At 38.9% G+C, this 27,888-nt stretch overlaps 2 long non-coding RNA genes across 3 annotated transcripts in view; both read left to right on the plus strand.

Annotated features, from left to right (window-relative positions):
- LOC145720670 (uncharacterized) overlaps window positions 1-27,888 on the plus strand; it is a 58,310-nt gene that overhangs the window by 19,401 nt on the left and 11,021 nt on the right. The gene's annotated exons all lie outside the window — the stretch shown is intronic.
- Window positions 24,084-25,291, plus strand: LOC145720821 (uncharacterized). Its single transcript, XR_014144029.1, has 2 exons — window positions 24,084-24,962; window positions 25,161-25,291. It is a non-coding gene; the product is annotated as an uncharacterized LOC145720821 (long non-coding RNA).

The following is a 27,888-nucleotide window of genomic DNA, read 5'->3' on the forward strand; positions in this document are numbered from 1 at the left end:
TGAGCCGAAGGCAGTCGCTTAACCAACGGAGCCACCCAGGCACCCGACAAATGTGCTTTTATTGGTAAACTAAATATTTGGTATTTCAAGCAGAGTAGATGAAGATTTATGTCAGATATGTAGGACTGGGTTAAGAGAGATGGCTGTATTTGATTAAAATCAATATGATGCGATTGAAACATATGAGTTGTATTTTTAAAGCCTGTAGCATAGCTCTTCAGTCAAAACTATTAAGTTCTCAAGTGTGTTTGCCAGGCATTTTCATCATTAGTTTTTGGCATAATTCAATGAACAAAAGGATCCTCTTAAATCTTATAAACAGAGAAAGAACTTTCAAATGAAAGACCATATTTTAATCGATGTTTAGTTAAGGAAGACTTGCTTACCAATCTTAGTTTTCTGTTTGGAACTAGTTGCATATGATTTGTTTTGAAGGACAAAAAGCATTTACTATAAAATAGAATGTGAAGATAAATATTAACATCAGGTCTTCACACAGTCATAAGACTGATCTAAGTGAAATTGCCTTGTAAGTGATTCAGGCACAACAAAGGATTTGTCTGTAAGGCTAAAATCAGAGAATAAGTGACTAAAAATGTCCCATTGGCTCAAGTGGCCCCAACCGATTAAGATGCCCCCAATAGAAGAGCTGAGATGTCAGGTTGCCACCATCCCCACCATGGAAATGGGCCAAGGTAGATAAAACTTCCCTAGTATTTTACTCACTTCCGATCAGCTGCAGCCACATAGAAACAATATTATTATTATGGCTTTATTCATTGCAGGAAAGTTTAAGTTGTTGAAGATTTAGTGTAAGATATGACCATCTGTACCAAAACATTCAGTTTACATGCAGACTATCGAACATGTGTTTTACTGTGGGCCATAAAATAAGTTGTGGTACAAGATTCATCTGCAGCGTATTTTTTATCACCTTATGTAGGAATAAAATAGTTCCTTTTGAGCTTAAAGGGCTAACATCAAGAGGCAAAAGGTAAAAAAAAAAAAACCCACCCTAAAACTAAAATTGTTTTACTTGTTCAGATAGAAGAATAACGCACAGCTACAACCTTTACTGTACACAGATTACAAAATTAAGGAACTACTTTTACAGTAAGTCAAATTGTTTGATCACATTTTTACACCACTAAATCCTAGTAATATAAAAAATAATCCGTCAGGAAATCTACAAATAATTCAACAGCAAGCTGAGACTTGGAAACAAAAAGGCTTGCATAGCACCCACCTGTATCAGCTTAGCTCTAATTATATAGATAGAATTATGTGCAATTTTTTTTTCATTCCGTAGCCATTTACTCAATTCAATTCAATAGGCAGGAATGGAGAACCTACCACACACAAAGCACTGTGTTAGGTAGGTACCACGAGGGAGGCACAGATAAATAAGACACGGTCCCTGTTCTCAAGGAGTTTACAGTCGAGCGGGGGAGATGGCCAGGTACACAACTAAGTCTAACATGGGTTTGGCTGTGACAAAGGCTATAAATGATAGTATAAACGAAAGTGCCATTAATTTTGTGCAGAGAATTCAGGGAGGCTTCACAGAGATGAATGGTGAGTAGAACTTCTACAGGCAGAAAGGGAGCAAATGGCCTTCCAAGTAGAGGAGCCCTAGGATGGAAAGTCTTTAAGTTTGGCTGAAGTGTGGAGTCCTGATGGAGAATGGGTAGAGATGAATCCCTGTGGGGGATGAAAGATACCGGAAGTGAGGGGAAGACCAGGGAAGCCTTGATGAAGACCGGAACCAAGTGTGTATCCAGTGGGAATGGAAATGAACGAGGGGCTTAGTGGGACTTGTGATTTTTGTCCCAATCATGTTCTTTTATCGTTCCTAACTTACCTCCTGGGAGTGTTCTGTTCTTCCTTCAAAACTCAGCTCTAAAAACCACTTCCAGGTGAAGCCTTCCTCCACCTCTCAAGTGGCATATGTGTCTCCATTCTTGGTGCCTCCAGAGCATGTGGATCAGACCACGCTTGGAGTTCTTGTAAGCTACAGCCCATATGAGCAGCAGATTGGAAGGAGGGCTTCATTTTGGATCCACTGTTTGCACGGGTAGTTTTAGGTGGAGGTGGGCAGTAGGCAGCTAGAATCCCCATCTGCGGCTCAGGGAGTACATAGGGTTTAAGGTAGATTTGGGAAGAATTTGCATAGAAATGGTCATAGAATTAGAGAGAATTTAGAGAAAAAATAATGAGTCCATTTAGAACATGTTAAGTTTCAGAAGTCTTGAAGAATTCTTGTTCTGTTTTTAAACTCAGGACTAGCTGCGGACTTATGTCTTTGATGAACTTACAGTCTAGAGATGTCTAACCCAAAAATAAAGTGTGTCGTTTCATAAGTGGTTCAAAGATTTTACTGGGGAAATTTAAAACATGTATTAATATAAAATACCATAAACCTTTTCTAAAAAAATTCTAGGTGTCAGTATTTTAATAAGATAATTGAATGCCTAATTGGGGCATAGACTATTTAGGAAGCTATAGATTATAATTATTATCAGAAAGATGTTGCTTATGTGAAAATCAACAATTAGCTTTCAAGTGTAAGTCAATTCATGAATGAATAAATCCTGTTATAAGATAAACTCAAGTGTGTGTTGAAAGCAGCCATTGGTCCTCCACCCAATGCCAAATCACTTAGGAGTCGCTCAGAAAAAGGGCAAATCTGTAAAATGAGGCTCTGGAAGACATAGTTGGTGAGTCTATGGCAAAAAATTGTGAAGGCTTGCAAGTTACTCCCAGTTACAATTTCAAGAAAAAAAAAATATAGAATTTCCTTTGCTGCCACTATGTTGGGGAAACTCTTCAGAAAGGACTTTTTCTAAAGAGAAAAATAACTTATGTCTTTGCTTTTGTCACTTGCTGTTCCAAGTGTTGGTAAGTCTGGAGTTAGGATGTATTTTTCCATGTTGGATTCTAAGTAAGAGGAGAAAAGAGGAAACTGTGGGAGGGAAAAGGGATACATAAGGCAGAACCTACCTCAGAGGAAGAGAGGATGAGAGAGAGTGAAAAAGCAATTTGGAATGAAAAATTCTTGATAAAGTTCAAGAAGGTGGGACTAGGGTCAGGAACAGAGGGAGGTGGAGCACTCAGAGAGGAAGGTACTAGAGGGATGAGCATAGAGGCCGAAAGCTATTTAGGAAAGAAAACTGAGCATGAGTCAATGCCAGGAGAACAAAAGCAGAGAGAAAGCAGGCAACAACGTCAAAAGTAGGTATTACTGTTGGACCGTGCCATTCCATATTTATGGAATGCATTAATCTCTTGGGATAATCATGAAGGTTACAGAGAATTCAATTATGAGACAGAATTCAATTATGAGACCATTAGAGATCTTTAAGTAGTTTTAAAAATAATGAGACAAGACAAAGATCAGAGGTGGTCAAAGGAAGAGAAGTTGGGGTGAGCCAGAGGAGAAAGGGACCAACTGAAAACAGAGGGCTGGGGTTAAGTGGTGGGTGTGCTTGGTTTTCTTTTATTTGAGCATGGAGGAGATCAGAGACCATTTGACTGAAGGCCATTGCGAGTCTCAGAAGAACCAAGAAGGACCTAAAAACAGAAGATCAGGAAAACTGCCTTCAATAAGAGCCAAGAATTTAAGCTATAGAGCAAATCTAGTAAAAATAGGCCAGTGTAGCATGCCTCAGCAATGACTCTTAAACTTTTTTCAGCGTGCACACATGACTGAGAATGTTCATATGTTCTGTGCTATCATGGGAGTATACACTTTCTGGCATATTAGCTGTAATTTCACCTCATTCTCATCCACTCAAGAAAGCCTATCAAAGTGCAAATGAATAAGAGTGACACTGAATCCCCTCTCATTTAGCCAAATCTCTCGCATGCATGAGCCAGAAAACAAGAGAAAGGGAAGGTCTAGAGCTATGGATTAAGGGGATAATGTGCTATCAGGGAAATGGACAGGGGGCTTTTGTGTCTCAGCCATTTCAGGTTGAGAGAAGGGGAAGGGCTCTTTGCAACCATGGGCTCATGAGAACCTCTGATGAAGAAAGAACTCAAGAACTCAAAGAACTGAGTCCTGAGAACTAAAAAAAAAAAAAAAAAAAAAAGTGTTAATGGAGAAACTTGGTTTGGGGGTGGGAGTAAAAACTGGGGAGCATGGAGAAGATGAAGAGACTATGAGCAAAACCCTAAGCGCTGCTATAGGGAAGAAATGGTGGGGAAGGCGTCCTTGGAGCCAGGATGGGACAGCTGTTCTGTCTGTGTTTCACTGTTGGGTAGAGGGCAGACATCACCCCAAGACCCAGGGGCCAGGCTGGGTGATCCAGGGTCCTCCCAAGTTGCAGCGTTGTCCAAAAAAACAGTCGTTTTGTTCTTTTGGTGACAACTGACTGGTGGGTCAGATATACCCATTTTCCCCCCTCTGTCCCCCTCTGTCAAATTATGAGAGCTTCATGGGCAATGCGTATTTTTAAGTTTTTAAGCACCACTCAATCAGAGGGGGTTTTATACAAAGACTTACAAAAATGCAGATTACACTGTAAAAATGCTTTTCAGCCAATAAAAGTCCTGTTTTACAGAGCAAATTTCTTTATGATGTTTAACTTTCGTTCAGGTTCTGATTCTGAGAACTGAAATTTGGTGGAATGAGATGGAAAAACAACGTGGAGAGAAGAAAACCCCAAGACAGGCATTTAAAACCCCACAATCAGACCTTGTTTATGTGATATGGACTCAGAGCTTTCTCTTCAAAAAATGCATGCGATTAAGAAAATACTTTGAGAACCTAATAATAGGTCCTTGAAACCTGAGATCCACCTCTCATCTTTCTAACTCTTGGGAACGCAGTTAATAAGAATGTATGTTTTTAATACACTGATTCTTAGCAACAAAGTAGTTCTTTAATTAGTACAAAACTTGAATAATGCATTGCCTATTGTGCGGGGCGCATAACATTTGGGAACTTGTACTGGCAGATTCGTTTACATATGTCACCACTGTACCTGTAATTTAATTTAATGCCAGGCCAGTGTGCCAAGTGTGTGTGTGTCTGTGTTTTTAAAGCTTTCCCCAGCAGTTGTTTCATGGGGCTTCACGGTAGTAACGAAAACAGTGTCTATATTAGGAAATCATAATCAGTCAAAATGACCGTCTCTTGCAGGTTTCTCTTACTCCGCTCACAGGAGGGCATTGAGGGGTTCACTTTGTAGAGCATTATTTAATATTATCTTTCTTAAAAGATTTTATTTACTTATTTGAGAGAGAGAGAATGAGCAGTGGGGAGGGGCCGAGGGAGAGACAGAGAGAGAGAGAGAGAGGCAGACTTCCCGCTAAGCAGGAAGCCCGCCGGGGGGGCTCGATCCCAGGACCCGGAGATCATGACCTGAGCTGAAGGCAGGTGCTTAATACACTGAGCCACCCAAGCCCCCGGGATTATTTAATAGTATCTTAAAAAATGGGAAATACTGGCTGAAGGTGCAGTCAGTTAGTTGTCTATAATTTGCCAAGAGAGATGCTGTTTTCTTAAGTGAATTAAATCAAAATCAAAGCATGGGGGCTTGAAATAAACTCGTGAGACCTAGTCGCATGGTTAATGCATAGGACAGACCAGATGCAGATGTCCCGACGCGTCTTTTTTTGGTTCGCTTTGTTCTCATTTCTCACATCATACCGTGCAGTTTTCTGATGTAGGGAATCACTTCTTGACAGAGTAATCAAGTTTCTCCCACGTGACCAACTTGCCTGCGAGGAGGAGGTCTGAAAAAGAATGCGTGCCAGTCCCTTTCTACCCCGATCTCAAATCAAAGTTGCCTCCACAGGTATTGTAGCTGGAAGCTTCTGATGAAAAAGGAGTTCCCAAAACACATGAGAAAACCTCAGTCACAGCTATGTATAACTATCCTCCTGTCTCCCGATGAACTGTCCATAGGAAGTGTGTGGTTTGTTCTCTCACTCCACACCGGATTTAAATGGGTAGATAGCGGCAGGATTTGAAAAGGTTTTCATCATGACTTAAGTCGTTAAGATTTAGAGTATTTTGTTTGTCCGAGTGTCTCCCAGTACAAACCTTAGCCATCAATATTAAAATGGAGAATTCCTTCCTTTGGTATTCACAAGCATAACATACATAATCCTTTATCTCTGGCGGAGCTATTAGCTTTCTGGCCTTTGGCTGGTCGATGTATACAGTATCTATAGTTATTGCATGCAAGTGTTCTCAACTGACTTGCAAACCCTTTGATCAAACCAGCTAAACTTGATTTTCCAGATTATTCAAGAGACAAGGCACACATCTATCAGCTTTACAAGTCCTGGCAAGCAATCAAGACCCCATGCTCCCCCACTCCCTTCATCAGAATCAAAGGTAAACGGGGAGCCAGTTCTCATTTAAATATGTCGCATCGGCATCTTGCCTCCACTTCCACAGTTGTAGCACCAGAAGAAAAACAACAGGCGAAGTAAGAAAAAGGTTTCCTTGGCAAGGAGGCCAAACTAAATAATGACACCCAAAGCCAAAACATGCTTCACTGAAACTCAACTTTAGTCAATTCAGCCTGCTGGAAACAAAGCTTTTTTTGTGATTTCAAAAGTGAACATTGTACTTTGCCCTGGCAGCCATTTCTGGGTTTTTGAATGATCCGATTATGCATAAATCCCCGGCCTACAGGTCTTTCAGCACCTCGATCCCACGAGTGATTTGAAAACATGACTGAAAATTTCTATATACACTGCCTGCCCTTTGCGTCCTCCTATCCTTTTGAAATATACACTTCGGGTTGCACTGTTTTGACATACATTGTCATTGTGTGCTTTCTCTCCCCCACTCTGTCTCTTTCATTACTTTGGAAATATTGCTAGGATGTCAGGTCTCCGCTTCCCGTTCCTTCGAAGCTCATGCTCTTCATCACCCTGTCATCCATATTGTGCTTTGTTGATACTACGGTCCTCTTGACTTCCCTGAGACACAATGACTTGAAGGCAACATATGCCTTTGTGATTTGTCCAGTTTGTACTGAAGAGACAGCAAGCAAAAATCAGTTTTTTTGTTTGTTCGGTTTTGGTTTTTTGTTCTTAAATAATTGGAGCAGTGATGTCAAGGTGTTTATTTGAACAGTGACATGTGTGCTTGGTTGGGGAGTAGCTGATGGATGAACAGTATAAAATAGGACCTGTTTGAGAACACGTGGTGGCTTGGAAGGGTTAAAGAAGCAGAGGAACACTTACTCGGCTTCACTTTTCTTTGGGGAGCTCAGAGCTAGCAATGCTGGCTACAATCCGTGCTGCATACATCCTGAATAAGGTCCCAGAGTAATTGTCAGTTGCCTTTCCCCCCCCAACACTGGAGATATTCCCTATCATTTTGGCTACATTCCTAAACGCGCCATCACATTCTGTGTCTCGGGAGTTTCCGCTGATATCGACAGGATGCTTTCTTACCTCGCTCTGCAGTGTCATCTGGTAGCTCTCTGTTAACTCTTATTTGTCCCTGCAGAGCACGTTGTAGAGCTGCCTTCCCCACTGGGACCATGCAGGTATGAGTGAAAGCATGGTGAAGCCAGAAAGGACACTTTTTACCAGGGCAGACGCTCCTTGGGGCTATAGAAATTGCAAGGCAAATTCTCTGTAAGTCACCCCAGTGCCCCAGTGAAGTCATAAATGGATCCCTCCAAGTCAACGCTGGGATAGGGTTAAGTCTACGATCCATCATGGGACTTTCCTGAAAGGTTATTGTTGCTAAGACCAACCTTTAAGGAGAATAGATAACTATATTTAGAGATAGAAAATTCTGTGGATCTCAGCAGCTGTTGACACTTGTTGCTTACTCTATCTTTGTGTGTGTGTGTGTGTGTGTGTGTGTAAAACGGCACTCTCCTGGTTTTTCCTCCTACCCCTCTGACAACTTGTTCTCAATCTCCTCTGCTCTTTCTTCTCAATCTAGATGTTCTAGGGAGATAACACTATCTACTAGTACAGTTTCAATTGCCTACTATATAGTAAGAACTTTCAAATCTAATCTCCAGGTAGCACTGCTCATTAGGGTTTCAGAATCACATATCCAACTAATTACTAGACAGCTGCGCTCCAATGTCCTGGTGACCCCCTTCTGGCCTGTGGCCTGTGGCCTACATCCCAGTGAATAACATCACCTTTACCACATTTGCTCAAGCCATAAACCTGAGAGTCCTTCTGATTCTTCCTCTTCCCTTACTTCACATGTCTAATCAAACCAGGTCCTACTGATTCTACCTCTCCAAAATCTCTTAGATCTCCCCATTTCACTCCATCTCCTCTGGCATGCGCATCCATGGCTCTGCACTATTTTCTGCCTGGCTTCTTAGCTGGGCTCCCGCCCTCAGCCTTGGAGATTGACCTCTCTAAACTATAACTCAAATCTCCCAGTCTTAAAACCTGCCTTAAAGCCATCAGTGGCTCCTCCTTGCTCTTAGGATAACAGCTAAACCTTCTTGGGGCACCTGGGAGGCTCAGTCAGTTAAACGTCCAACTCTTGATTTTGGCTCGGGTTGTGATCTCAGGGTTGTGAGATCAAATCCCAGGGCACAGGTTGCATGCTCAGTGAGGAGTCTGCTTGAGATTCTCTCTCTCTCCCTCTCCTTCACCCCTCCCCCTGCTCATGCATGCTCTCTCTCTCTCTCAAATAAATAAATCTTAAAAAAGAAAAAGCTAAACCTTCTAACACTGCTTACAAAGTCGGTATATTCTTGGACTCTGTATTCCCCTATGGCCTCAACTCTTTACCCTTCACCTCTTGAATGCCACTCTTGAGATAGTCTGTTTACTTCTCCATCTCCCCATGCTGATTGTTGCCTTTTACCTGGTTATGTTTGCTCCTCCTTATACGTGGATGATGCACTCAACCCTCAAGTTTTGTTTCTATGAGGCTATGTTTGGGAAGCCTTCTCTAATGTTTCAGCTCTGAGTTATAGCACCTCCTATTCCCCTCTCCACTCCTGCACATCGTAACATTTATCTCTGTGTATGATAGTCTCTTTAATAGTTTCCGTTTTTCATTCTTCCCGCCCTGGGAGGGCAACAACTTGCCAAATGTCCAGTATGTCCTATGTAGTTAATAAATATTTGGGAAAAAGAAGAACAAATGAATGCATCAAAACAGGGTCCATCAATACTAGCAGGCTCTAACACACTGGCTGAGACAAATAATATGTCTCCTGCATTCCCGAATACAGTGTTAGAGTCATATTTAATTGAACAGACAGGAAGTTAGGGAAATGTTAGGGCTTTCAGGATTCTTAGAGATCATCCTCATTTTATAGGTGAAATAACAAAGGCCCAGAGAGTGTAAGTCATTTCATTGTCATCCCGTAAGTTGACTTCTGTTACTCCTGCCCCAGTATCCTTTTTTTTCTTTTTTTCAGGCTTTAAAATTGTTGCTACTTGGGGCGCCTGGGTGGCTCAGTCGTTAAGCGTCTGCCTTCGGCTCAGGTCATGATCCCAGGGTCCTGGGATCGAGCCCCGCATCGGGCTCCCTGCTCGGCGGGAGGCCTGCTTCTTCTTCTCCCACTCGCCCTGCTTGTGTTCCTGCTCTCGCTATTTCTCTCTCTCTGTCAAATAAATAAATAAAATCTTAAATAAAATAAAATAAAATAAAATTGTTGCCACTTTAAGATGTATGAAACAGTGGCCCACTTTTTGGGTTTGTTTATTTTAATGTTTATTTCCCTGACTACTACTGAGTTGAACATATTTCCAATATTTATTGGCCACGTGGGGTCTTTCTTTATTCAGTTGCTTATTTGTATCATTTGTCCATTTTATATTAGATCATTTTTTCTTGCACATTCTTAGGAATTCTTTATATATTCTTCATACTAATTCTTAGCCATTTATATAACTTGTAAATATAAATGTATATTCAGTAAATGAATGAATCGTTAATTTATGGTGTACTCACATATTGGAAATAGAAACTGAAGTGAATGAACTGGCTCTACACATCATCAGCATTGATGATATCAGAAAATGTGTTGCCTCCAAAAAACAAATAACAAATCAACACACATATAATACAACGTCACAAAACAATTCTAAATAACGTTTATAAGTACATACATATAAGGAAAAAGCAAAAGACAGAATGCACATCTTTCAGGCCTGGGAAAACAGGATGTGTTGGAGGAACTTAGAGAAGATGCAGAGTTCTAGTGATGGGAGAAGCTTCTAGTAAAGAGGGTGGTGGAAAAAAGCAGATCATGAAATACGTTGCTAGCTGACACAGAGTTGGGAAGAGTTGTAGACCTATGAACATTATAGTTCCTGGAAGGAGAAACCTATCTGAGAAAAATAATGTTTTGATTACACTTTTACAACCCATTTATATTGAACAGATTGTAGGAGATGAAAAGGAACTCAAAGCTCATCTTGAAGTCCAACTCCTTCATTTTAGCCACAGGAAAAAAAGGAGGCTCAGAAAAGTCAAAGTGTAAAGTAGAGGGAGGGCACTTTGTACAAGAATATTGGGACACAACTAATCCAATCATTCAATATATTTTTACTGGCTGACTTTTTAAAATAATTTTTTTTTTAAGATTTATTTATTTATCCCAGGGTGGGGGGTGGTGGGAGGGACAGAGGGGAAGGGAGGGGGAGAGAACAGACTCCCCACTGAGCATGGGAGCCTGACACGGGGCTCAATCCCACAAGCCATGGGATCGTGACCTGAGCAGAAACCAAGAGTTGGAACCCAACCGACTGAGCCACCCAGGTGCCACTTTACTGGCTGACTTCTTAATTGATGTAACAACTAATTGCACCATAGTGATAGTAAGTTTTTGAAAGACTGGTACAGAGAATAGATAAATTTTGATTAGGAGGTATGGATATCGTTTTGACAAGTGGGACATAACAATGTAGACTTTTGAACATCAAACAGGTAACACCAAGTGGGCAGCTGTGTGTGATATAGGGTGTTTATAAGCGGGGAGACATAAGACACTGTAGGAGCACATTGGAGTTAAACTACCTCACAGTTGTGCCTGTGGGTTCTGCTTGCTGGCTGACCAATATCATGTTGGAACAATTTGGGCTCTAATGGCTCCAATAAAGACTATCTCATTAGGTAGCCCAAGGCCAAGAGATAACTGTAAGGTCCTTCTGTGAAGATCTGCAGAAGGTAACCTAAGGGGTCACCACCACTGATGGGGTTATTTTTTATTTTTCTATGGGATTTTCTTCTGGTAGGACAGGTTGTGAGACCAGAGAAGCACCAGTGACATCCATCTTGGCCTTGGTGACATCTACCTAAGGCTCACTGTCTGTTCCAGCCCAGATAAAGGTAAAAGAGGCAGCATAAACCACTCTAAGTTAGCTCATTCATCAGCTTTCCCGTCATAATTGACCTCACATTGCCTCAGTTAGAGATACTGGTCTGTGGACACCAGAGAGGCCAGATATATCTCCTTTGACATAAACATATGGGGTTGAGTCAGAGAAGAGGTTCTTTTGAAGGTATCTTCAAGAGTTTTTTCCACAACATATCAATACTATGATGAATCAGATTAGCTAATTGCATTTCAAAAGGAATAGGGAGCTTTGTCCCAAAGTGGAGATGCAAGACTGGCAGGTTTCAGCACGTTGATGGTAAGCTAGGCCAAATAAAAAACATCACAGCCTTAAACTTCTGGCCAACTCTTATTCAGACATCTTCTGACATCTTCAGATTAAGTCCCTCTATTTTTTACACATTCTTGGAACTCTGCATTTTCCTTTGTAGCACTTAATCAGTTTTTTAATTAAATACTCATTGGAGTCATATGTGTTTAATGTTTGTCTGTCTAGATAGACTGTAAACTCCATGAGTAGGGGAACCACATCTGTCTTATTGTTTGCAATATTATGGAGCCCTAGCCTGGTATCTAGTTTATAATAGGCACTCAACATGGAATGTATAAGTGGTTAAATGAATGAGTGTAAGAAAAAAAAAATGGAGTCAATGAAGAATGAGTGAGTCAATGGATGGTATTGGTGGAGCAGTAGGAACACAAATGAGGAGGGTAGGACTATGTGGGCCACCATAGGTTGGGCCCTGTCCTTTAAACAATCAACTTGGGGTGAGGCAAGGAGCAGCAAATGTTTTAGGGGCAGGATGGAAAAAAATCTCTGATTAGTTGGCGGTACCAAGAACCTGTTTCTGAGAATAAAGGAGATTAGTTATCCCTGGAGATATTCCAAACTCAATTTTAACTATTTTAAAATTTTTCCTGGGTTAGCCACACCACAATGATCTGAGTAGATTACTGCAATATTACCTGGCAGCCTCAAAAGACAATGATATCTAAAGGAGGACCATGAGAGTGTTTCTTCAAATGCAGATTTAGTCCTTATGGAGTTTGTAAGATTGGACCCTGGTAATCCTCAAAATCTTAAAACAATGGTTCCTTGTAGCTACCATTGTCTTTTATGACTTAACTACCCATTAGTGAGATGACTCAGGACATAAAGACATTGCACAAATATGAAATATTATTACTATACCATAACCATTTGATTCCAGATGACTTACCTTAAAGAACAGTGTATTCACTTCTACTTTCCCATGACATTTAAATCTGGGTTTATGAGATTCCCAGAATAGGAAGTACAAACAATTGAGAACATAGAATTCAGTTGTCTGTGTGATCTAGCTGCCTCCCTGTTTATGTGCTATCTACACTGGTAAAAAATATAGTAGTCCTATATGATATGAAATATTTTATCTTTGTTTCTGGATTGAGGAATATAGGCATAGGTTTTATAGTGATCACCACTGATCTTTACTTTAAAAACCGATACTTCAGTTCATTTTCTGGTTCAAAATAAACTAAGAACTCCATGTTAATATTGCTTCTTTTGATCATGTCATGTGCACTTGCAGGTTAAAGGGGTAGTTACAATCAAGCTTGGCTTTGATGTGCTGTTTTGTAATAAGGGGAGATCATCAGTATTTTCAAAAATATAACCTCCTTGATTTCCTTTTGTTTAAATTGAATTTGTTTATAGCAGCATAAAAGCTTTCCCTTCTTTTTTGGACTAGGCAGTGATTTAAATTTCTTTAAATTAATAGACTTTATTTTTAAAAACAATTTTAGTTTCCAGAAAAATTGAGCAGAAAGTACAGAGTTTCCATAAACTTCTCTCTCCTCCACCCCCACAGTTTCCCCTTTTATTAACATTTTGCATTAGTGTGGTGCATTTCTTTCTTTTTTTTTTTTTTTTAAAGATTTTATTTATTTGACAGAGAGAGACACAGCGAGAGAGGGAACACAAGCAGGGGGAGTGGGAGAGGGAGAAGCAGGCTTCCCACGGAGCAGGGAGCCCGACGCGGGGCTCGATCCCAGGACCCTGGGATCATGACCTGAGCCAAAGGCAGACGCTTAACGACTGAGCCACCCAGGCGCCCCTAGTGTGGTACATTTCTAAGAGTGATGAACCAATATTGGTATATCATTATTAATTAAAGTTCATAGTTTACATTAGGGTTCACTCTTTGCATTATCCGGTTCTATGGGTTTTGACAAACGCATAATGCCATGTATCCACCATCACAGTATCATACAGAATAGTTTCCCTACCCTAAAATTCTCCTGTTCTTCATCTGTTCACCCTTCCTGCCCTCCCTCAAACCCCTCAATGGTTTAATTTTATGAAAAGTAGAATCATATTCTTCTAATAGCAGCATAGAAGAATGCCAGCAACATGCCAAATACCAAAAGGACGTGTATAATATTTTATTCTCATTCTATTATTATTTTCATCTTATCACTCCAAGTTCTGGTTTTGAACAATACATAGATAAATATGAATTTAATTAAATTCTCAGAAAGCTTATCAATGAATTCTTTTCATCTATTTTTGTCTCTAAATTCTCTGGATAAGACCAGAAATTTTCTTTCTTCCTTCCCTCCCCCTTGTATTGAAGGTGAGAGGTACTGAATTGTGGTTCATCGTGACTACAATTAGCTCTTGTCCCCAAGTCATCAAAATAATCACACACCCCCATCAGTAATACCATGTTCAGCAGCAGCATCAACATCACCAGGAATCTTTATTAAGTACCTAAATGTGCACAACGCTTGTTAGGCTTATCAGAAGGAACTGCTTGACAGCCATTCTCTGGATCCCTGAGTCTTACCCAGAGCCTTTCCTGCCTCCTGGAGGAGGTGCTGAGATTAGGGAAACCTTTCCCTTGGCATTGCCAGGCAATCAGGCTTAGAGTCCTGAAATGGATACCCTTTCTCTTGATAGTGCTTCAGTGTGTTGCAGAATTAAAGCACCTACAGAAGATGGTAGAGGCCGCATCTCTCCACCCTGGATCAAAGGAACCGGAATTTCCCAGCTCTGTAGCAACTGAACTCCCTAAAGAATAGCTTGTTTAATTCATATGAATATTAAATTACCTTCTTTGGCATTCATAGACGCCAACATGTCCTCCAGAGCATGGTACTTAATTGTTTTTCTTATTAGTTCAAAAAATAAAACATGTTGAATACATTGCCATGGCTGCTCCTCTAATTAATAAAAAGACTGTGTTGCGTTTAAAAACAACTAACTCTTTTCATGTCCAAGTTACTTTTAGTAGTTATTATAAATTATTACCTTCCTCCACATCAGAGGTGTCTTATGACTAAAGGACGAGACAGCCCCCATGATGCTCTTTAACAATGACTCTTATGTTTCTTTTGGTAAACTCATAATGTTAATTACACTCTGCAACAGATGGAGTGCCTTGCATCAAGGACCTCAGTGCACCTTGCAAACGTCATGAGTCATCAAAGCCCTTCTATAATGGAGGGAAGTATCTGTGGTCACAATTTTAACAATTTTAGTTAAAAAAGCACAGGGAAGGTAAGTGTTTTTGTTTTTTAAAGTGGAATATGTTTTAGTCAAAAGACTTAGTCATCATTTAAGAAGGCAGAGACACTCAATGACTATTTACTGAATGAAACTCAATGAATATAAATGAATGAAATGGTTCATCAACAAGATTTGGCTGTCCTGGCAATGAACACCTGGACCATATTAATTATTTTGAAGAGTGATGAATAGATCAGAAGTGATTTACTGCTAATTAACTGGTCTTTACAATGATTGGTATAGAAAATGGTGATTTAACCACCATTACGATATAGCAGATCTAGAAAACAGAAATGGTCAAACATTTTTTGTAACAATGATACAGAAACATTGAAATTTAGAGCTAGAAGCTTCCAGAGATTATTTAGTCAATCGCTTTCATATTTCAAATAAGAACAGTGAGATCCGGAAAGGTTAGTAAGGGGCTTGCATGAAATTACTCAGCTTTCAAAACCTTAATTTAATTTCTTTATACTCCCTCCTGTTTCAGAAAGGGTTTAATTTGGCTCCCTCAGCTAGTCAGTGGTATTGCTAACTAGAATCTAGGCTCCTGACCTTAATTGATCCATGTTCCCACTAATTCCATTAAAAAAAAAAAAAACTTTCACTATTATCTTTCTGCATCCTAACAATCATAACATCATAGCATTTGAAAGTTGTAAGGAGGTCACTTTTGTTGATCTTCCTTTTAATTGATGAAGGAATCTGATATTCAGGGAATTTAAGGGAATCACTTAAGGTTGCATGGTGAATTACTGGCCAACAACTGGAATTTCTGTTCCCTCTTCTTTTGCTACATCAGAATCGGATTTTAATCAATAGTCAAGATCCCAGTAATCCATACCACCAATATAATTTCATCTTGATTTTTCTGAAATCCTCTTTTACTAAAGACAAATGAAAAATAGATGAGCTAATATTAAGGATTTTTTAAAAAAAAATGTCCAGGGCATGTCGTTAGGTCAATAATAGTTAAAATTCCACCCATTTATCTTGATATCTTCCAAACCTGTGAATTCAGACAATGATAACTATTATTCATCATAAAGGCACAGGTACTAAAGATCCTAAAGTGCTTCCTGAATTTTCAAAGATTGAACTATCTCCTTCAAGGAGGTTGTATATTTTTGTTTATGATGAAAATTGGCAGTCACAGGTAAAATGGTGATACTCCTGGTTTGAACAAGAACATCTATCTAAGTAAAGCAACACATTGATTCTTAACCATCCTCGATAATTAAGGATTCCTAGCATTTTTAGGTGTGTTAAGTTTCCATCATCCCGTTCTACAACCCTAATTCTTTAATTAAATGGAGATTGCCAAATAAAACCGAAGACTACTCCAGTGAGTTATCAAGATGGCCTTTTCTCTTATTTTACATAGCCTTCCTTCTGTAGAAGCTGTCACACCGTTCCACACTTTGGATCAACTCGTCTAGTTTTTTGAAAGAGACAAATTCTAAAAAGAAAGCACCCATATCAAAGAAATCTTGCAATATGACGTTTTCCAATTATATTGTGGTTTTAAGTGAAGCTGGTAAAGAACGTGGGCAAGGGCGCCTGGGTGGCTCAGATGGTTAAGCGTCTGCCTTCGGCTCAGGTCATGATCCCGGAGTCCTGGGATCGAGTCCCGCATCGGGTTCCCTGCTCTGCGGGAAGTCGGCTTCTCCCTCTGCCTCTCTCTCTCATGAATAAATAAATAAAATCTTAAAAAAAAAAAAAAAAAAAAGAACATGGGCAAGTCTTCAGAGATCCCTGAGTTGGTGAAGAGACTGCTTCTCTTATTGAGATGGAAAAGTTGGGGACTGGGGGTGGGGGTGGGGTGCTGAGGGGCGTGATCAAAGCCTTCGCTCGTGTCACAGTTATCAAGTCCTCAAGTGCTCCTGCTGTGTCCTCAGCTTTCATTGTAGACAGAGCAGACCAAGGAGGTTGGATTGCACTCGCAGTCTGCAAATACTCACCTCTAGACTTACTTGCCATCACTGATATTTATTCTGCTGCCTTTACATCTTGTTTCCTTGACACACATGAGCTCACCATAGGAAAATGATTCCATGCTGTTATTTGTATAGGAAATTAACCACAGAGCTCCCCATTACTCTGTTTATTTCTCTGTGTATACTAGGGTCTTTGAAAGGTTGTAAGTGGAATTTGCACTGTGAATTGAATATGAATAAGATAAGGACCAGAAACAAGTTTCTCCCTTCCTTTGGAGCTCCAGACTGCCCTGTGAGCAGGGACATCAGCTCATACTGGTAGGCATGTCGTTCCTCCCCGCGCCCCGCCTCCCGCCCTATACCCAGTTCTCCACTAATACCTCATGGCAACTTCAAAAGATCCCTTCAAGACAGTTTGGGTTTTCTAAGTAAATCACTCAAGAAATCAGCATCTTCTACTTTAGTCAAATGCTCTGCTTCATTAGGAGAGCTGGGAAATTTTAACATGCTGCTCTTCTTTTTACCTTCTTTTTGAAGTATAGTAAAGGGTTAGCAATGATATTTAGCACAAGAAGCAAAGCACAAGAAGCAAAGAACTCTTTAAAGAATTACATCAATCATCTCTTTTATTCCTGTATTTTATAAGTACAAATGCTTATTTTTATAGATTTTCCCTCTTTAACGTTCTTACCTCCCTTTCCTTGTCTAGGCTCTTAACTTCAACGTAAAAGAGGCAAAGGGTCTATAGAAAAATATTCTAGGTTTATATGTAAAATGATCAGTAAGAGAACACTGAGATGGGAAAGTTGAGACTGTACGTTTTTCTTTATTCTTCCCTAGAGCCGATTGATAGGGAGACCCAGAGGCGAAGTTTGAATCAGTGGCTATCACACTTTGTTGTTACAGCTCCCACCATCTGAAAATACCACAGTGTTAACAGAGGCTGAAATGGAATCCCCATGACACCTTTTCAAATTAAATACATGGCTTGAATTACTAGCTTCATTTGATAGAGGAAGAAAGAAGGATATTAATGTGTATTACCTGAACCCTCCAAACACTGGTAATATAACTAGTGACTGAAAGTCTAACTTCAGGTTCTGGCCCTAAGAATTTGAATTCGGGTCCATTCAACAAACAGGTAAGGAGCTTTCAGCTATTTGCCAAACACCAGGCCAGTTAAAAATTATAGTGTAGGTGGGAAAAGAGAATCAGAGTGAAGTCAAGGTTAGTTTTTAGGCCACTGATTTTGCCTTTTAAAACTGTGACTGTTTCGAATTATAGACTTTTCAATATACTGTGTTCTGTAGTTGGAAAAAAAAAATGGAGAAATGTGACACCCAGTAAATACTCAGATATAGAAATGGTGTGAATGATCGGTAACTAAATTATTTCAAACTGGAATAAAACTCAAATTTACTTTTTTTTGAAGATATCTAAAATTATGTATTTATTTATTTTTAAATTCCAGTATAATTAACAAACAGCATTGTAATAGTTTCAGGTGTACAATATAGTGATTCAGTAAATTTATAAACTACTCAGTGCTCATCAAGATAAGTGTACTTTTCTTTTTAATAAGTATATTCTTTAATCCCTATCACCTATTTCACCCATCACCCCACTCACCTCCCGTCTGGTAGCCGTCAGTTTGTTCTCTATAGTTAAGAGTCTATTTCTTGGTTTTTTTCCCTCTATCTCCCTCTTTTCCTTTGCTCATTTATTTTATTTCTTAAATTCTATATATGAGTGAAATCATATGGTATTTGTCTTTCTCTAACATATTGCGTTTAACATTATACTGTCTAGATCCATGCATGCTGTTCTGAATGGCAAGATTTCATTCTGTTTTATGGCTGAATAATATTCCATTATATATAGATATAGATGATATAGATATATACCACTACTTCTTTATCCATTCATCTATCAGTGGACACTTGGACGGCTTCCATAGTTTGGCTATGGTAAATAATGCTTCAATAAACATAGGGGTGTCTGTATCCCTTTGAATTAGTGTTTTTGTATTTTTTAGGTAAATACTCAGTAGTGCAATGACTGGATCATAAGGTAGTTCTAGTTTTAACATTTTGAGGAAATTTCATATTGTTTTCCACAGTGGCTGCACCAGTTTGCATTCCCACCAACAGTGCACGAGGGTTCCCTCTTCTCCACATCCTCTCCGACATTTGTTGTTTCTTATGTTTTTGATTTTAGCCATTCTGACATCTTTTCACGAGTGTGTTAGCCACCTGTATGTCTTCTTTGGAGACATGTCTCTTCATGTCTTCTGCCCATTTTTTAATTTCAGTTTTTGTTTTTTGGTGTCAAGTTCTATAAGTACTTCATATGTTTGGGATACTAACCCTTTATCAGATATGTCATTTGCAGATATTTTCTCCCACTCATTAGGGTGACTTTTAGTTTTATTGGTTGTTTCATTTGCAGTTCAGAAACTTTTTATTTTGATGTAGTTCTAATAGTTTATTTTTTGCATTTATTTCCTTTGCCTCAGGAGACATATCTAGGGAAATGTTACGATGGCCTATGTCAGAGAGATTACTGCTTATGCTCTCTTCTAGGGTTTTTATGGTTTCAGGTCTCATATTTAGGTCTTTAATCTATTTTGAGTTTATTTTTGTGGATGGCCTAAGAAAGTGGTCCAGTTTCATTCTTTAGCATGTGGCTGTCTACTTTTCCTGACACTATTTGTTGAAGAGACTGTCTTTTCCCCACTGTATATTCATTCCTCCTTGGTCGAATATTAACTGACCATATAATTGTGGGTTTATTTCTGGGTTTTCTGTTCTCTTCCACTGATCTATGTATCTATTTTTGTGCCAGTACTGTACTGTTTTGATTACTACAGCTTTGTAGTATAACTTGAAATCTGGAATTGGGATGCCTCCAGCTTTGTTCTTCTTTTTCAAGATTTCTTTGGGTATGCAAGTTCTTTTGTGGTTCCACAGAAATTGTAGGATTATTTGTTCTAGTTCTGTGAAAAATGCTGTTGGTATTTTGATGGGATTGTATTCAATCTGTAGATTTCTTTGGGTAGTATGGACATTTTAATAACATTTATACTCCAGTCAATGAGCATGGAATGCCTTTCCATTTGTTTGTGTAGTCTTCAATTTCTTTCATCGGTGTTTTATAGTTTTCAAAGTACAAGTCTTTCACTGCTTTGGTTAAATTTATTCCTAGGTACTTTACTATTTTTGGTACAATTGTAAATGGGATTGTTCTCTTAATTTCACTTTTTTTAAAGATTTTTTATTTTAAGCAATCTTTATACCCAACATGGGGCTGGAACTCAACAACCCTGAGAGATTGAGAGTCACGTGGTCTATCAATGGAGCCATCCAGGCACTCCTCTTAATTTTACATTCTGATGCTTCATGATTAGTGTATAGGAGGAATTCAACAGATTTCTGTCCATTGATTTTGTATCCTGCAACTTTACTGAATTAATGTATCAGTTTTAGTAGTTTTTTGGTGGAGTCTTTAGGGTTTTTATATATGGTACCATGTCACCTGCAAATAGTGGGAGTTTTACTTATTCCTTACCAATTTGAGTGCCTTCTATTTCTTAATGTTGCCTAATAGCTGTGGCTAGGACTTCCAGTACTTTGTTGAATAAAAATAGTGAGAGTGGACATCCTTGTCTTGTTCCTAACCTTAGGGGAAAAGCTCTAAGTTTTTCCCCATTGCATATGATTTTTGCTGTAGGTTTTTCATATAAGGCCTTTAATATGTTGAGGTATGTTCCCTCTACATCTGCTTTCTCAAATGCTTCTTCTGCATCTATTGAAATGATAAAACTCAAATTTACTTCTCTATAACAGAAATTTAAAAATTTATTTGCCAAAGCTCCTGAATGTTACTATAATTTCTAAGAGCCGTTCTATCAATATAATAACTGAATCTCTAGTCATATGCAAAGCATGGTCCCAGGTGCTGAGAGGACCCAGAAATATGAACCCAAGGGGCTGATTCCAAGCAGTATTCACCATGAGGTGCTGATGTGGAGTACGTGCTAATATGGAGTCATGACTTCTGTTTTACCAATAACGAAAGTCTTATCTCATTTGTCTGCATTATCCATTCCATGGCTTTGGTTTATTCAATCTCCCACTTTCAGTAGAATCTAAAGAACTTTCCTACTGACTATTTCTCACTGTATCTTTTTAACATCCTTATGATTAAAGCAATGCAGTTATTATTATCCTCATTTTATAGACAACAAACTGAAGTTATTAAGAAATGGAGTCAATCATTCAAGATCAAGCAAAGTCTCCTGACTTCCCCATTCATTTCTTTTCACTAAACTTGCCTACCTGAAGGATACTTGAGCTTCCTCACAAAAAGTTGGAAGGCACTTAATACATTTTTTTTTCAGTAAAGCTTTTTCTAATTAAAATATTTGATTATAATACCATACAAAGAAAGGAAAGAAAGAAAAACACATCTCATCCCACTCACCCAGTTTCTCTTTTTAGATAATCTTTTATGAGCATATAAAGTTTAAAAAATGAGATTGTATTACATAAACTGTTTTGTGTCCAGTAAATGCAGAATGATTGCCTTACTAACTATATGAATGAATTATAAAAGAATTTTGCCCCTCTTTATGGCATGTGTTTTCCGCCGTCCATCATTTATTTAGTATAGTTCTTGTTTTCTAAATGAGATTTGTTTGGGGGTGAAATCCATACCGGGTTCAACTTTATTTTTAAATTCCTTAGCACTTAGCAATGTATCCTGAACAGAGTATGTGTTCAATAAACATTTGTTGAATGCATGAATGATTACTTCCACTGGGGAAAATAAAACATGAACATGTCAGTGAGAGTAGATTCTCTGCTCCCTGAGCTCCCTGATGGCAGTGACTCTAGTCTTGCTAGTAACACAGCTGGTGACGGAAAGCCTAACTGAAAATTCTGGATCCCATAGTCCTAGTGTCTTCTTCAGCACCTACCTGGTTCCACACAGGTACTCCAACAGTGTCTGTGGGATGAAGAGAGCAAGAAAAGGAGGAATGGGAAAGTAGCTTATACTAATGCTGCACAATTGTTTCATGCTCCTTAAGAGCCAGTGACTCCTCTAAATGCTTTATCTGGACCATGGCATTTACTTCTATGAGGTAGATTCAATCAGTATCCGCATTTACCAAAACCAAAGCAGAGAGAGTTAAGTAATTTGCCCAGGCTCACATAGCTTATAACTGGTAGGCAACGGGATTCACACTCAGTGTTGCTTATCACTGAGTTACATTGCCTCTTGGTAGAGCCACATGGGTTTCAGGATAGCACAGGAGGAAAGAAGGAAAGAGTGGTTACTAGTAGAACATCAGTCATAGCCAACATATTATAGTGGTGAAAGCACTAGAGAAAGATCCAAAAATCCTACGTCCCAATAATAATTTTTCCTGATTCATTTAACTTCATCGAATGTCTCTGGACTCACTATTCTAATCTGCTAAATGGCTATAATTATCCTAGAACTAATTTACTCAAAGTTGTTGTTAATTAATGTAAACATAATTTGAACTGAGTGAAGTATTAAGTGCTGTGACTACATAAGCTGAGTATTTTGATAGCTCTTATATACACGGCACAGTGTCTTTTATCTGTTATTCTCAACACATCTTCACCCAGCAAGGAAAATTGGCTTTATTCAACTGAATAGAGGCACTAAAAGGAGCATCATTAGACTCTCCACAGATTCTTTACAAATGTAGTTTGATCAAAGACACACATTTAAATATTATTATAGACTTTCTATAAAATTTTTAGGATGGAGCATGGATGGAGTCTCAGTTTAGTATCTGACACATGGGGCATTACCCGACTGCCTGACAACACAATGGTGGGGGAGGAGTGTGGGAGGGGGCAAATGTACGTCATTTACAATGAAAAATTTAACTGTCAAAAAGTTTAGATTGATTGAGTTGGCAGATCAATACACTATCTCCCACAGTCAAGCAGTGTGGAAACCAAATCATCTGAAGTTTGATGATTAATATAATATATTAATTATATAATATATAATTTTAATATATATTAGAATTTAATATTTTAATTTAATATAAAGGCCTGCATTTGTAATGATAATTTGTCCACTCTATTGAAGCTGCTTGTGGAAATGCTCACAAAGGTCATAAAGGAAAGAGTTGGTGTTTTTTTACAAACTTGAATAAGCACCAACTGCTCAGGCAGTGACTTCAGACTCACTGGAACAATTTGGAACTTAGATTGAATGGTAGGCCTTTGATGATTCATAACTGAGAGAGGTAAATAGGCTAAAGGTGCAGGGAGCTATTAGACAAAAGTTCTGAGCACCAGCAACCCCAAAATGAAGATGAGTAAGAGACAGATCCATAGGAAAGACTGAAGTATACAGTTTCTTTTCCTTCCTAAATCAACATATAGAAGAGATAGTCACAACTTAATGATATGTGCAACGGGAAAAAATATTTATTTGAGAAAATTTTCCCTAAATATTTATTTGGAGAAGCTGCTGGAGATTTATTACACCATTTTAAGTAGGGTTGGGTCTCTCCATATTTTACATGGGATTTACAAAATTTGTTAAGCTCCCAGGGAGAAACAAAGATAATTAAAATGTTGGGAAATAGAGTAGGTGAGGAAAAAAATAAAGGACTGTGAGGAATTTAATCTGGGGGAAAAGCAATTAGGGATAACTTCAGTGTTTTCAAGTCTATGGAATGCTATTTGTTGAAGAACCAAGTTATTTGTTCTCTTTTTCAATAGAGATCAGAAATAGAAATGGACTTGTCGCAAGAAAGCTTATGTTTACACACAATGAAGAACTTCTTGTTTAAACTCTAGAACTTATGAGGGAGGAAAATTGTGGGTCTTTGCTTCAGGAAATCTTTAAGAATTGAAAAGGTAAGCCCTAGGTAATCTCGTGTGGTGTTGGGTTGAAGCAGAAGGCTTAATTGGAATTTCTTTAGGTCTCATCTAGTACTTAAATGCCATGATTGCATAAATAAGAATGTGTCCACAAAGCAGGAAAAGAAGTAGACAGAACAACCAGGCATGACCCATTTAGCAATATAGTTGCTATTCCTGAGCAAAGACTTTGGAAATCTCTGTTTCGAAGCAGAGTTACAATGTCCGATACCTTTTAAGTTATAATAGCCAAAACCTGTGACCACTTTGGAAGGTTCTGGTCAGCATTCACTTTTTTTAGCCTTATGGGTTGGGTTACTTTGAGTAGCAAAGGACATATTCAACACTTTTCATTTGTGTGGAAATTTTTAACTAGTGTGTGTGTGTGTGTGTGTGTAGTGTGTGTATCTAAACATAGTTCCTGTTATAATAAATACAATAGTGTAGATAAATGTGTCTGAGACAGGCACAGTTTAGTCACTTTTTGGTAGTTGTCTGATGATAGACCTTACATTGAAATTAAAGGCTGATGTCTGTATCTGGAGGTGATGGTGAGGTGTCCCCGAAGAGTTTGGAAATAAGGTTGCTCTTATTTTATTATTATTTTTTAAGGTTAACCTTTAAAAAAATTAAAGTTAGAAAACTCTTGCACAGTGGATATAATGAGCCATCTAAATATGGTGAATGGAGAGTTTGGGAACAATTGACAGTTGAATCAAGGTGAATTGAGGAAGGAATATCAGAAAGGAGAGCTAGAATGTGGTTCTAACTTTATAATTTAGTATGTAGAAATTTAGACATTTGCTTCCTATCCTGTCTTGGAGAAAGCCTCTATAAATATGATGAGGCTCATCAACCACTGAAGCTTTGGAAAGGCCAAGTCACAGAAGCCAAAATTATCAGGGGAGATTTGATAAGACTCTCCTCTATCGGCTGAATGTCGAATATTACTTGAGGTTCTCTTAGTCCTCCTGTTCTGATTCCGTCCATGCTCACCAAGCAAACTTCAGATGATTTGGTTTCCACACTGCTTGACTGTGGGAGATAGTGTATTGATCTGCCAACTCAATCAATCTAAACTTTTTGGCAGTTAAATTTTTCATTGTAAATGACGTATGGATCCGTCCCTGTGAGCTAAATTAATGTAAATTTACTCAGGAGAGATGGCTCACCCTCGGCATGCCGATATGAATGGTCCGAATCTAGAGGTTTCATATCCTGGTATGTTCGCTAAGGTAAATGCCAACATTCAGGGGTTTGAGTGGTCTCTCTCTCTCTCTTTCTTGTTTTTTTTTTTTATTTGCGAGAGAGAGAATGAGAGACAGAGAGCATGAGAGGGGAAGGGTCAGAGGGAGCAGACCCCCCCGCTGAGCAGGGAGCCCGATGCGGGACTCGATCCGGGGACTCCAGGATCATGACCTGAGCCGAAGGCAGTCGCTTAACCAACTGAGCCACCCAGGTGCCCTCTCTCTCTCTTTCTTTCTCAACTTGCCTTCCTCAAGCTGAAACAAAAATATGATTTAAAAATATTTTCACGCAAGTGACCATTTCCTAGCTCATATACATGAGAGTTCCCTCACTAGTCCTAGAGGGTGGAAGTGAGAAGACCAAGTTAAGACTTGGGAGAAGGAGGCGCTGGGAGACTCTCAAGCTGTCCAGCAAGGATAATTCTCATGCCACAACTGGGTAATAGATGACTCACAAGGTCAGCAGCCACACTTATCAGAGACTTTGTGCCTCAATCATTTTGAAATATAGCAGCCCCGTTTCCTGCATGCTTTCCAGTGCTACACCAGAATGGCTTTGTTGAAATGACTGGAAACTACATAGTGCCATACATCAGAAAACATACATGCTTTGGCTTCAGATGGTAATGGGTTTCCCGACTCTTGCACAAGCACTGTAGTGGATCTCACTACCACATTACCTCCGCTTGTGACCTTATCAGATTTCATAAGCTAAAGAGACCTTGGCTGAGGTGGTTTGTGAAGGGCAGTGGTCCAAGAAAAACCAGGTGCTACAGGAAGTGGAATGGGTGATTCAGTCAGGCGCATTCTTTCTTATGATTCAGGCTGACCCACTAACTCCTCATTGTGAGTGGGCACTCTGCTTTCAGGGGTGCTTATGAATAAGATGTATAGTAAAGGTCTTAATCACTTCTGCTGACTGAAGAGCTTTCACAGAGATTGCTCTACACAATGCCTTCAGAATTTCAAAATGGAAGAATCCATTCTATTGTGGTAATAACTGTTATTGCTAATACCATTTTAGGTATGCTATATGCTCTACTTCTTATCTTTACTCAATACTGAAATGTAGAATATGCTATTAAGTACTCAAGGCATTTTGCTCAGAGGTAGTTTTGTCCTTAGCCGTGAGTAGAGTATATTTATTCCTTTTTTTTAATTTGTCAGACCTTTGGGCTTTAAAACAATATTTATAAGTAAGGTTACTTGTTTGTTTCATTTACTTGTTTATGCTCTTCCCTTGGGATTTAAAAAGGACTCTGAAGTAGAAGCAGATACCTTAATAAATAAGAAAGCTGAGGCAAGAAGAAAATATAGCTGAGAAATTATGGCAGGAGAGGAGTGAACAAACATATATTAAACTACCTATAGCACATATTATAGCTAATCTGTAAAATACAATTACAACAAAACTATTCTTGCTTAATTCAGAACAATGATTGAGCTCCTGCTCTTTGCCATGAGACAGATCTGAGTTTGCATCTGAACTCTGCCATATACTTGCTTTGTTGTTTTGGGCACATTAATTGATGTCTAGACCACGAAATGCAGATAAGAATAAGATCACTTCAAAGAGTTATTAATGAGTATTAAAGAAGACAGCCCATGTGACATATTTAGCACCATGTTTGATGCATAGTAAGGTTTATCAGATGGTAGCTGTTTTGATGATGATGATGATGATTATATTAATTCCCATAAATGTATGATTGAATGGAGAATTTCCCAGTTGCCTTTTTTTTAAACGACTTTACTGAGATCCAGATGCTTTTTAAAAACACGTACGCTTGTGAAGATTAGAAGAAACATGAATCCAGCAAACCATGAAGCATATGACATCGTTCAAATCCATTTTTTTCCCAAGCACTGAGCAGAATTTCTCAATGACACCCCGGTCAACCTTCAGGGCTATATAACCAGGTTCCTGCTGTACTTCGGCCATGCCTTGTCCTTGTCATTTTCCACTTTTCAAGAGTGATATCTGTGATACCTAAAGGCTTTGCTGGCCAATGCAGGAATCTCTTAACAATATATTCATTCATTTTATGAGCAGTCTCAGTTTGTAGAGACTGTAGTTTTTTGGTTCGTCTTCACTTTGAAGTGACTAGAAGATACACTTGTCTTGGCTGCCCCTCAGTGCCCATGGCCTAGAGAAAATGGAATCTTCCCAAGGCTTTGGCAAATATGTTGTACAACCTGCGGGGATCCTCACCTAATCCTTCCGTCTGTTCTTCCTTCTTGAGGAGCTGTCCCTGATTCTCTGCCACAGGCACAACCACCTACTTATTTAGAGTGAAACTTTGATCCTGAAATACAAGCATTATTGTAATGAGCTGAAGCTGCCTTGGGCAGGATCACAGCTCACTATGAATTTGGGGAAATAAAAATCTGCCAAGGAAGGTACAACTAAGGGGGCAGAAGCTGGTTGTGGAAAGGGAGGGGACCTCACTATGCTTTCTTTTCTTTTTTTTTTAAATAAAAAATATTTTATTCATCATGGTCAGAAAACTTTATTTTTTGAAATTTTTAAAATTTTTTTTTTGGTTTGGTAAGTTTTTAAAAAATTTTTTATTGTTATGTTAATCACCATACATTACATCATTAGTTTTTGATGTAGCGTTCCATGATTCATTGTTTGTGCATAACACCCAGTGCTCCATGCAGAACGTGCCCTCTTTAAATACCCATCACCAGGCTAATCCATCCTCCCACCCCCCTCCCCTCTAGAACCCTCTGCTTTTCAGATTCCATCGTCTCTCATGGTTCATCTCCCCCTCCGATTTCTCCCCCTTCATTCTTCCCCTCCTGCTATCTTCTTCTTTTTTTTTTTTCTTAACATATATTGCATTATTTATTTCAGAAGTGATTCAACAGTCTTGCACAATTCACAGTGCTCACCATAGCACATACTCGCCCCAATGTCTATCACCCAGCCACCCC

Source organism: Leptonychotes weddellii, chromosome 3 (assembly GCF_054177405.1).
Source record: "Leptonychotes weddellii isolate Sample4059 chromosome 3, ASM5417740v2, whole genome shotgun sequence".
NCBI lineage: Eukaryota > Metazoa > Chordata > Mammalia > Carnivora > Phocidae > Leptonychotes > Leptonychotes weddellii.